The following is an 11952-nucleotide window of genomic DNA, read 5'->3' as shown; positions in this document are numbered from 1 at the left end:
GAACAGCCTAGTCGTTAAAAAAATTGTCTTTTTTTCTCTTTGTATTTTGTTTTCTTTAATGTCTTGCTTTTCTTAAATCTCATTTTGGACAATAATGTTCTTTTAAGCAGTGATTTTGGTTGTGTGTAGCATTGACAATTGTGGACATTATCAAAGAAAATAGCTCTTTTAAAACCTCAGTGTAGGTAAGTAGTCATTCTTTAATTGATGTTTGCAATACATTAAACTCTACCTGCAAGGTGAAGCACTTAGTATTTTAAATTAATTTTTTGAGGGAGGCCAACTGTACCCTGAATAGGTCAGAATCCTAGCTGTTGATTCAGGAAATAATTTTTTTTCCAGAATCTGTCATGGAGATTCTTTGAATTCTGCATGCTTTACCATACTTGTATAAACAGCTAAAAATAGTTTCAGCATGTATAATACATCAGATAATAGATGTATAGAAAGTTTTTATCACAGTATTCTCAAGATGTACTCTGTGAATCAGATGGAACAAGATGTCTCATATTTAGTCATGGTTTGGTTGAGCAGGGAGCTATATCTTAAGTTACATGGATATTTTAAGTTGCTGATTGCATTACAAAATGCTTAGAAATATTCTCATTCCAAACATTTCTTTGGTAAGAACTCCTCCAGTTTCAGAAAGTGATCTTTCATTTTGCTGACAGAACTTTTGCATAAAGAAGTCCAGTTAGAATATGACCCAGGCCGTTAAAATCTGAATATTCATGATGGGTTCAGATGCTGATAATGATCATCTCCCTGCAGGTGTGTTCGATACTTGGCTCAAGTCAGTCTGTAGATACTTTTGTAGATCTTCTCTATGAACATGTAGCCATGACTGACACTCCTTCAAAAGAAGAAAGGAGGAAAAGGCTTTGAAGAAAAAAAAATTTGAAGTAGAATTTTGTAACTCTGGAAGTAGCTCTGTCTTTTCAGCCCCTTTGCACTTCAAATAGAGTTGTGAATGTTCACTGCTTGCCAAGAAAATGTTGTTCTGACATGGGAATTCTTGTAGGAAGCTCAGAGAAGCTCAGCAATTCAGACCTCTTGGTTCTTGTTCTGGTGCCCAGACTTCTGGAATTGTTTGGAGCAGAATTTGGGTTGTCCAGGTTGTCAGAGCTGTTCCTGGCCCTTGTAGGAGGCTGCTGGGTGTGGCTGACCAGGAACCCAGGGCTGCGGAGGTGGTGTGGGGACACAGTGACCCCCAGACTCTGTTACTGAGTCCCTCACTGGGCATTTTCTGACTTGGGGGATGTTCTTACTTGGTCAGTTGGATGGGTTTTATGGCTTTTCATGTTTTGAAGGAAGAACAGTGTGCACACACCATCCTTGCAAACATGTCCTCTGTATTCCACAGTTCTAATGCATTTTTTTTTTAAGAGGTTCAAGACAGCAAAGTAAGCTCAGGTGTGTAGGAGAGGCAAAATACCTGAGGGCAGATTGATGTTCTGAGGTGAGATATAGAGATAAATCCCATTAAAACCAAAGCCCCTTAACTTTGAAGGGGCATTTGAATGCTGGCAATGTAAGGTTGCTTTCCAAGTGAAGTAGGTACATCTCCCGAGTCCATTTTTTAAAGAGTTCTCAGACTCCAGCGAATTACAAAGCTCAATTTGTCAGCTGGGTAACCAGTACCGGGAAATACAACGAGTGGGTTTTGCCTGTAAATGTAGGTCATGTCATCCTTTTCCCTTCCCCTTACCTGCTCCTCTCTTAGGCCAGAAACATTCATATTTACAGGAATTAACATGGGGATGTGGAGCATCAAAGGATTCAGAGGCTGTTGCCCACGAATCCACAGCAGCTTTGCAGCTGGAGGAGAAGTACAACATATTCTGATCTCTGCTTAAACACAGTTTATTTTGGGCTGTGGTTTCAGATTAAATAACTGAATATAGAGTTTAGAGATTCCAGGCTCCCTAAGTTTATTGAATTAAAAATAAATTTGAAGGCCATTGTTGTAGTGAATAGAAGGCAATGTGTTTTGCAGAGAAGGGGGTAAAATGTATCTGTTGATTCAGTGGACTTCCAAGCAATTACAAAGGGCAGATCTTGCTGGTAATTCAAACAACAATAACATTTTGTAATTACATAGGGCCAGATTGTCTGGTTTACAGTTTCCCAATGAAGAACTGTGCTTTGGAAAGCCTAGGGTAGAACTTCCCCTCTTCTGCCAGTCCTTTTGAAGGAGCAGGGAAAGAGGAAAAGGTGTTCTTGGCTCACGCAACGCATGCTGCGGTGGTGATGCAAGCTAATACTTACATTACACACAGTTTGCAGCTAGCAAGTGCCAAAATGTCTGATAATTGAGGCTGCAGTCCTTTCCTTCAGAAATACCAAAACATTTTACTTTTGTGTAAATAGCTGTGTTATTCAAAGACAGACCACGATGGTGGTTTATACTCTTTTTTTCCAAAGGAATAAATGAAGAGCCAGAGCTGTAACAGACTGCAACAGAGCAAGAATAAAATCTAGCAGTATGCAGCAATGGTCAACACTGTCTCCTCACCAGCTGCTTCAGCTGCAAAGTAACAGATTCATTTCAGTAACACCTGTGAGTGATTATTAAAATAACCTCTTGTAACATAACAAATTTGCCTATTCAGAGAGCGGAGAGGTCTGTTTATAGCTACAACTACCTAAGTGGTGTAAAGCTGTTTCTGATGTAAAGAGCTTGCAGGAAGACATGGATTTTGCAGCCAGGAGGAGCAGGTGATTTTTAAATTTTTTTTCTAGCAATAGGAAATCTTTAGGCATGATAATAAAATTAATTTTAGGACATTTCTCAGTATCCCCATGTGAAAACTGAATGTGCATATAGACTCTGTGGTGTATGGTCATTAAAATACTAGAGATTTTTGTGTTACTTTCAAAAATGAAACATTGTAATATTGTATTTTCTGCATTATATATTATAAATATGTAAATAGAAGATTTAACTATTCCATTCACAAATATGAAGTCAGAATATTTTGATCATATTAAAGCTACTCTATTTCTTTTACCAAATAGATTCCTGCTGAGCGTCTGCAACACTTGAAGTGGCACTTTCAGCTGTAAAAGCACTGTTGAAAAATTTCACTCTAGGTTTAATAGCAGTCAGTGTTTCTTTAGCTCATGGTAATAAATTCAAGCCAACTGTAGGTGGTCCTAGTTCTTGTCTTGAAATCTGGTGTGTGTGCATTAGAATGAGAGTACAGAGAGTTAGAATATAGAGATTTAGAAAAATGTAAGATATTAGAATGACAATGGTCTGTTATTTGGTCAACAACTCAAGAAATTACTTTGTTCCCTTTAGCTGTACTCTGTCCCTTGATCCCTAATGTCAAGGACTGATGGATGGATGTAATATCTGTGGAAAATACATTTTTTTAAAAATTGCTTGGGTTTTCCAATCTAGCAGCACAAAGCACCAGCTGCATAGTGGAATTTAAAAGAAAGAAAGTGGATCATCAACTTTTAGCATGAACTGCCTGTGGATCCTTTGCTTTAATTTCCACCTGAAATGCAAGTTCCCTTAGTTTTGAATTTACTACTGCACTGTGAGTGTTCTCCTGGCACCCAAGGTGAGCTTGCTTTGAAGAATTCTTAGTTCCTGGGCAGTATTGCTTATCCTCTCCACTCTGTGTCCAAAGGGCTGGGTCTGTGGAGGGAGAGCAAATGTCCAGCTCCCATCCCTGGCAGTTCCTGACCTGGGTGTCCCATAGACCTTCCGTCACTGTGGATACATCTCTGGAATGAAAACGTGGATTTAAGCCTTTCTCTCACAAGATGGCAGCATCACTTCAGGGAATTACACCACCTGCACCAGTCAGGAGGCCTTGGACATTTGAGTATTTCCATTTTATCCAGTATGTGAAAGAAACTCTGATAGCTGTGCTCATTCGTGTTATCTGAATTTACATATCAGCATCAGGCACGGGACTGGACGGGTTTCATTCAATTGCTTCTATGTTTACGATGAAAATGATGAATTGTATTGAAATTGTGAATTGTACTGAAATGGTGTCATTATTATTGTGACTCTAGTTAATACTGTAGTTGCATTCCTGAGATTTCAGCAGCAGCATCGGGTTGTACCAAATGCACTAAGCAGAAATACCGTACAGAAATTTAATTTCAGATTCACACATTTCCCTCCATGTCCAGTGAGTGTTTTTATTCATTCAAGGCTTGATCCCACTCTCCCTGAAGTTAATGGCTGAGTCAGAATTTTAGGGTAAGTCCTGTAAGGAGATAGAAACAGCAGAAAAGAAAGGTCATTAAAGTGGGGGTTTTAATGGGGTTTTTAATGTCTTTTGCCCCCTATATAAATAATCAGGAATGATGAAAGAGCTGCTGTTTGAACCATTGGAAGCATCGACCTTCAGTTAATTCTGGGCAACACCTTTATTTTATTTTAGGGCAGCACTGATCAACTTCTAAAGGAATTATGTCAAGTTTATTTCTGATTCTAAAAACAGGTCTTACCAATTTGGCCTTACCCATTAGGAATAAAAAGCTTGGAAATAATGGAATCCTCACTGTGGTTTTTGGATGAAGTTGAACTTCCCAAGAATACAGACACATATTTTTTTTTGTTTTATTACCATTTTGCCTGTGATTTTGATTTTACAGCATGAGTTGTGAGCTGAAGAATAATACTTTCTAATTCATATGGTTGTTTTATAACTTTCTTCAGATATTCCACTAATATGACCATTTTCATTTTTAAATCAGAAAAGCATTTTTCATGACTGCCTGGAGAAATATCTCTTTTATACTTACAGTAATGAAGGAGATGTACTTTGCTATCCTGGGTAGCAGCTGTTATTGTTTAATGGAATTATTGGCTGGTGTGCAATAATATTTTAACATGAAAATATTGAAAGTCTTGTATTTTCATTTTCTTGAAATTTTTTATGCTGAGCACAAAAAAAATTCCTTTTCTTTCAGTTTTTCAAAATCCAACATGCTTAAGATATGGTTTTACTGACAAGTGGTCACTTTTTTTGCACTTCTAGGATTAAGGCAAGTTTAGTCTGCAAGCATAACTTTCTACTAACAGCTCAAGGTGTGGGACTTAATGTTCAGAGATTTCAAAATTCTTATATTTAAACTTTACCAAACTGGAATGCATGAACTGAGTATTTAATTTCTTCTTTAATGTAACCTAGGGATTTTTATTGGTGCCGTTCTCATCTTCAGCAATTCACAGTACAGCCTCCCAAACACAAACTTACATTTGCATTGTTTACTTTTGTGGCTTTGTACACATTTTCTAAAATTGCTGAAGGAAGAAAGCCATGGATATAAATGATATTGGGAGAATGAAGTCAGGTCCTTGGGTGATAATGATTGCTGAATTCTGCTCTTGCCTTCCTATCCAGCGTAGATTCTAAGGAAACAGAAGAAATGCACCTGATATCTTCATTTGTAGAGCCTGATGCCTCCACTTCCACATATATTCTGAGATGTTGTAAGAACTGAACTGGAACACACAGACAGCAGTGTGTGAGAGCTTCAGAAAGGCAGGTTCAAACACTGCAGGTTGTTTTGGCTGCTGCAGGTCAGCACACCTCCATCATTCCACCTCTCTTTGGTTAAAAAAGAGAGAGAGCACAAATATAACCTCTTGGTCACACAAAGCCTGTGATATTCTCCATGAGCCTCTTCCCTCACTCATGCTGCCAGTAGGATAAGTCTGGCTTTCAAAGAAAATTGAAAAGCATTCTGCTTTAAAGAGGAGGATAATTCAAGGGCTAGCCTCTAGCAGAAAATTGAGAGATTGTTTAAGGAAATGGAATAATTGAGGTTGTGATGAAATGTGCTATTGATCACATTCAAATCCAACCCACACTGTTAAAAGTCAGAAGCTATTTTTTTTACTAGGCTGCATGAAATTAATTTCTTCTCTTCCTAGTGCATGAGAATTCTGGTTATAAGTGGGTCTCACTGGTTTAATCAGCAGTGATCCTATTTGTGGTCCTTTAATCTAGAAGTGTTTAATGTTCATGTTTAAGCCATGCATTTTTTCAGAAAGCATTTAAAATGGGTTTGGCTTTTACTGTGTTTTTCAGGGCTGGTTGGAAGCACACTTGAAAGACAGAGGGGAATGAGGTACTTCTAACCATTACAGTAGCACTTGTAAGACAAAAGCAAAACTTTCATGATGCAGCTTTTATCACGTGTTAATTCCAGAAACATTTGTGCCTACCTGACCCACAAACAAATAGATTTCATTTTTAAGGACTCGAAAGTCAGTACCTTCACATTCTAAATACAAAGCACTAAAAGAAAGAAGAGACGTAACATTACTCTCTCTGATTACTCAGAGAATGGAATAGGAAAGTAGGTAGCAAGGATGATACAGATCTCAGATGGTTTAAGGAAATGCTGAATTTTGGCTTTATACTTGTTTTTAGTATGGCCTATTTATTTTCATTGCTAGAATAATACTAATCCAAGGTCATATTATGATCCATGTGTGCAGTTTCCATTGAATATCGTGGTAGTTGTTTGACTCTTGAAACCATATAATTGACTAGAAATTATTAGAAGAAACATAGAAATAATTGGGAACATTTCCTTTTTCAATACTTCGCTTCAGTCATGAAAGAATTTGCAAAGACACTGTTGAAAATGACCAGATTACAGAATTTACTTCTCCCTCAGAAACAATGAAATGTTCTGTTTCAAATTCCCATCCCATTTTACTTCTCCATGCTTTAAGGATTTATATTGGCATTACAAGGACAGACAGAGATGAACATTTAAATTTCATATTTGGTTCATATCCTGATAAAGGTGCACCACTGGAAAATAGATTCTTCAAAAGCATACATAATGTTGGAATGTTCATTAAAATGCTTTTGAGTAGCTGAGTACTGGTCAAAATTGTTGGATGGGTCTGCATTTGGCTCCTGTTTTACTGCAAATAAGAGATACTGAAATCCCCAACTTTCATTAAAAGTTTCTGACCATTATATAATGCAAATGTGTCAAAAAGACCCCAGGCTTACTCTGAGAAGGGTAAGTAGACATATGGTCAAAATGTCATTAATACTTTTGCTCAAAAATGTAGTTAGAGGAACATATGTTGTATTGTGAATAACATTGTTTGTGCTAATAAAGCAAAGGTTTTATTAGAAGTAGTCCTTGGGCCAGATTCCACTTCCTGCTATAACAGATGTGGAATAAATGTAAAGCTGAAAAATACCAGAAAAACACAAGCTATTGTTTGCAAAGATTTTCTACTGGCATGTTTGAGATTAGTGTCTGTTCCATTTGCTGTATATGAATTTTTAAGTGGTAATATATGTGGTAACTACAATACATATTACTGAGTCCCAAGCATTGTCTATTATATTGCCTGGAAAGTAGTAGAGTAAATAAATTTCATTCTTTACACAGTACTGCAAAGAAGAAATTTGGTAATATTCTACCATTTTGCAGATGGGGGAGAATTAAATAAAGCCCAAAAGCAGGGGTGTTAAGGTAAAATGCTCAGCTGTTAATGTAGAAGAATATGTAAGTTAATTCTCTTTGTAAGTCCTCAGATCTTTGGGGTGCTTATTCAGGAATAATTCATAACAAATTAAGCAAAACAGAGGTTTGTAGGCTGTGGAAGAGCTTCTCAGGAAATGTGAGCTGTTAGTTGATACAGCAGCTCTAAGCCTCGCTAACAGACCAACTTCTTTATGGGACATGCCTTGCTGTATCAGAGCTGTAAGAACAGACATCATTTAAGGTTACAAGTGATGTATTTTATGCAAAATTATATATTAAATATTTATTTAGAGTTCATCATGCTTGACGGGTGAAAGGTTGTAGGTGCGTGCGTTCAGTTGCATGGTTGAAGAAGATGTAGGAAAGAAAATAAAAGATTATGAATTACAGTAAATTGGGAGGTATTGGAGAAGAAGCTGGTGGGTCTTAGAATAAAAAGGAAGGTAAATTAAAAGTTGTAAAGGATTTGCAGATAAAAATGAAACCAGGAGAAAGGCTGAGTGAAGGGAAGAATCTGCATGAATCCCAAGTAATGGAAGGAGCGGACAGAATATATGAAAATATGTGATTGGATATTTAAGAAGCTTTCAGTCTTTAAAATGTAAACTTAACTGGGAGAAGTCTTAACATCCCCTAATCCATACAGGCTGTTTAGGACTCCATACAGTCCTGGGGAAGAGCAGATTATTTTGTTCCATTGTGTGCAGGCCTCTGTGCAAACCACACAGTAAGGAATTGCAGGAGGGTTCTCAGCAGGCTCGGAGCAGGAATAGGAGCTGCGCTTTTGAATGCAATGGTTTTGTTGTTTATAGCTGGGCTGTTACAGAAATCCAAGATTATAAATATACCTGTCAGGGAAAGATACTTACAATGAATTTTCTCACAGGTAACAAAATTGAGCTAAAACACCTGACAGTATCCTAACACTTCATGTAAGTAGGCTAAAAAAAGAATGTGCATTACAATCTTCTGGGGGCAGTTGTTTCTTTGTTTCCTTCTCAAAGCCGTGTGCACTGAAAAGCAGAACTGACTTGGAGTGTTTGCAGTAGAAGGAGCAGCCAGAAGAGAAAAGGATGTTTGTGTCCTGCACTGGGTGTGGAAGGCTGTGTTAGCTTCCACCATTATCAACAGCAAGCTTATGTGGTCAGATGTTATTCAAAGTTATTGAAACTAAAACGAGGTGTAGGCTCAGAAAACTTCTCTGCAAGACACAGAGCTGTGCTACATATGCAGGAAGAGCTTTTGTAATTCCAGTCTCAGAGGGGAAGGGAGACGTGTACAAGCGATGTGTATTGATGGCACTGCCAGCAGCAAAAGTTAGCAGGCAGCAGGTTTTGTGGAGAATATTTGAGGTAAGATTGGAAGAACAATCAACTGGGAAACAGAAACCTTGACTGTGTTTTAAAAACAAGCACTAACAGCTGCTGTGAGCCTAAAGCCTTTAACTGTGTTTTTCTGATAGAGTAAAAACTCCCCAAACCATCCAGTACCTGAAATAACTTCCAGTGTAATGGCATAGGGTAAGCAGATACCTCTCATTTACAAACTGACTTCACAGTTCTGAGACATTGCTGCAGAGCATTAGGTGCAAGACACAATGTAGGCTTGTAACCATCTTTGTAACGTGCTAGTCCCTTGCTAAGAAATGAATTGGTATTAGAAGACTGTAACACATTTGTGATTTCTCTTGCATGAGTAACATGCAGTGGTGAAAGGTTTGGATGGTATTAGCTCAGAGATTGCTGGAGGAAATCCCCAATACCTTTTGCAATAGTATTTGCATAAAATAATGTGAAATTCTGTCTTATTGCTGACATACTGAGTTAAGAGTTACTAGCAGGGTCCTGACACAAGGTACTTGATATTTATATGGAATATAAAGTGGAGTTTTTTAAGAATTTAACACTTCTGGAGATAGTTTCTATGTGTTTTCCATATTACTTAGTTCAGTTCTGAAATATGCTGCTCAATGGCATTGAACTATGTTCTGATGTGTTCCTTTGCAGGTGAAGAAATACACCTTCTAACTAACCAGAAATGCAGTGGTAGAACCAAAAATTCAACTTAGTTCTTTGAAACTTGTTTCAAAGACTTTGCAGACTGCGTTCTGCCTTCATGGCAAACCTTGCCTTTTGCAAATGTTGTCTGACTGTAGTTGAGTAGGATGGTATTTGTTAAGTGTTTGAAATGAGCAGGGAGGTGCTTTGGAGGAAATGCCCTGTGTATTACAGAGTTTATGTTTCTAGCTGTGGAGACAGTAGCTTAACAAAGATTGTGTGAGTATTTCTGGTTTGGTTCAGACCAGCTGCAGATGGGACACCATCAAATACATTGTTTAAGCAGGCTATAAAAACAGCCTTGCTAAATCTGAGCAGTGTGATGATTCCAGCGGGCTCGCTGAAATGAGTTATTTTTGGCAGGAAAGAAAGAAGATAGGACTTGGGATGTGCACTGAGAACCTAATTTTCTCTTTTATTTAGGGAACAGGAAATGAGAAGCAACATTACAGCTGAGGATAAAGCTAGCATAAAACAATGGGGATGAAAAACTAAGATAAAACTGACCTCTTCAGGGGAAGAGGCTGATAGATGTGTCTGGCTGGTGTGGTAAAGAAGACATGATGAGCAAGTTTAGGGTTATTTGGGTTGGACTGAGGTCTGAAAAAGGTGACCAATGAGGTTCTTGAGGAGGAAGGGGGAGTTTTGTTTAACTCTTACATATAGTTCCTATATAACATTTTGTGCTTTCTGAGGTCCCTTTTTAGAGCATTTTTCCAGATAACATTTTTTGTCCTGTTATCTTGTGTTTGGAAGCCATGTGTGAAATTTTGATAGTAATGAAATGCCTCCTGTTAATTTGAAAAACAGTGATAATGAAGTTTACTGATTTCCACTATTCTGTGCTATTGAATGCTCTTGAACTAAGCCATTAGTAAGGATGACAGAGCTGGGATTCTGTGCTCTATGCAATGTTTTCATGGCTAGTTCAGCACTGCTACTGAATTTGTAAACAGGACAACTGAAGTTATGAAATTAACTTTGAAGTAGAGTAAAAGCCTAAAGAACACAGGATTTGAAAATGGATATTGACAAATTCGAGGAAGGAGTTATATGACTGGCTAGGATGTTCTTGCATGTTTTAAGTGGATTAGGAAGAGCTGTTAAAGTTTTGGTTTTAATCAATTATCTTAGTTGAGGATTGCCACTAATTACCTGAAGGATCGAAGAATTTTTTTCCCCTGTCTCTCTGTCATGCGTTCTTTTTTTTTCATCATTACAATTTTTGTGGGGTTTGTTTGTTTATTTGTTTTTCTTTGCTAGGAGCTAAAGATGGGAGTCTGAACATGCCATACTGTTATTCCTATGGGAAATCTTAATGATCCTGTTTGTGTTTTCCACCCATGCTTGGCAATGCCATCTGGCGTGCAGTGGCCAGATTTGAGGGGAGTAAGGAATTCTCTCCCACCCTCTCATCCTTGTTTACACTGGCAGAGGCTGTTGGGATCTTTATTTTTCCATGCTCTTCTGTTTTATGGAGTAAAGTTCACTTGCTGAGCTTAGTTCAACTGCTTCACTGTGGTTCCCTGGCAGTGTGAGACCCGTAGTGCTGCTAAATATATTTGCTCTTTATTTCTGTGGGATGTCTGGAGGGTTTTTCTATCCTTTATACTAAAGATATACATTACAGGCTATGAGTGTATTTCAGCTGCTTTGTATGTATGTGTGGATAGCATGGGTGTGATTTTCTGTTTTAATTTAGAAATACTACATAGTTTAGGACTTCAGGGTGATCAGGGTAGTCCCATCCCATCATTTACACCCCAATTCTGCTAGGAAATGTCTCTGCTACAGTCACACAAGCAGCAAAATCAATATTGTGCTTTAACCCTGAATGTATTTAAAATTTTGCTTTGAAAACCTCAATCATTTTAGACTATTTCTTTGCTATGCAACACTGTAGGCTGTACACCCTCAATCTGGTTCATAGGACTGCACCAGTAGTAGAATCAAACTGTTTAAAGTCCGATCTCTCCATGATTTAGAGTTTTCAGGGAGGAAAAAATAAAGAGGATCTGTGATCTTGGAACCATTGCCCAAAAGGTGTTGAAAATCGAGTAATTCTAACACTTTTATTTTTCAACAAGATCAGAGCACTCCCAGCCTTTCAAATACCTTTCCATGTGATTTAGATTAATATGCAAATGTGAAAGCTTTGAGCTACTTGAATATTAATTACTTTTGAAATATGCTCCTATTGAGATGTTTGAACATTAAGGACAGTGAACATTACGTAATTGATAAGAATGGCTCATTAGTTAAAACAGAGTTTGTGAGGTTGTTGATGAATGACTTGAAGTCATTAATTTGTCAATGATATCTGTCAGTACAGAGTTACTTTGGGAGGTGTAAGGTGGTATTTGTGTGTTGGATAGGAGGTGGCAGAACACTGATAGGGCAA

The 11952-nt window shown here is 37.8% G+C and overlaps 1 long non-coding RNA gene across 3 annotated transcripts in view; it reads left to right on the top strand.

Moving 5' to 3' along the window:
* Nucleotides 1-11952, top strand: part of LOC116445767 — a 52903-nt gene that overhangs the window by 13877 nt on the left and 27074 nt on the right. The window lies entirely within an intron of this gene.

Source organism: Corvus moneduloides, chromosome 6, assembly GCF_009650955.1.
Source record: "Corvus moneduloides isolate bCorMon1 chromosome 6, bCorMon1.pri, whole genome shotgun sequence".
Classification (NCBI taxonomy): Eukaryota; Metazoa; Chordata; class Aves; order Passeriformes; family Corvidae; genus Corvus; species Corvus moneduloides.
This window is presented reverse-complemented; position numbering and strand designations above follow the sequence as displayed.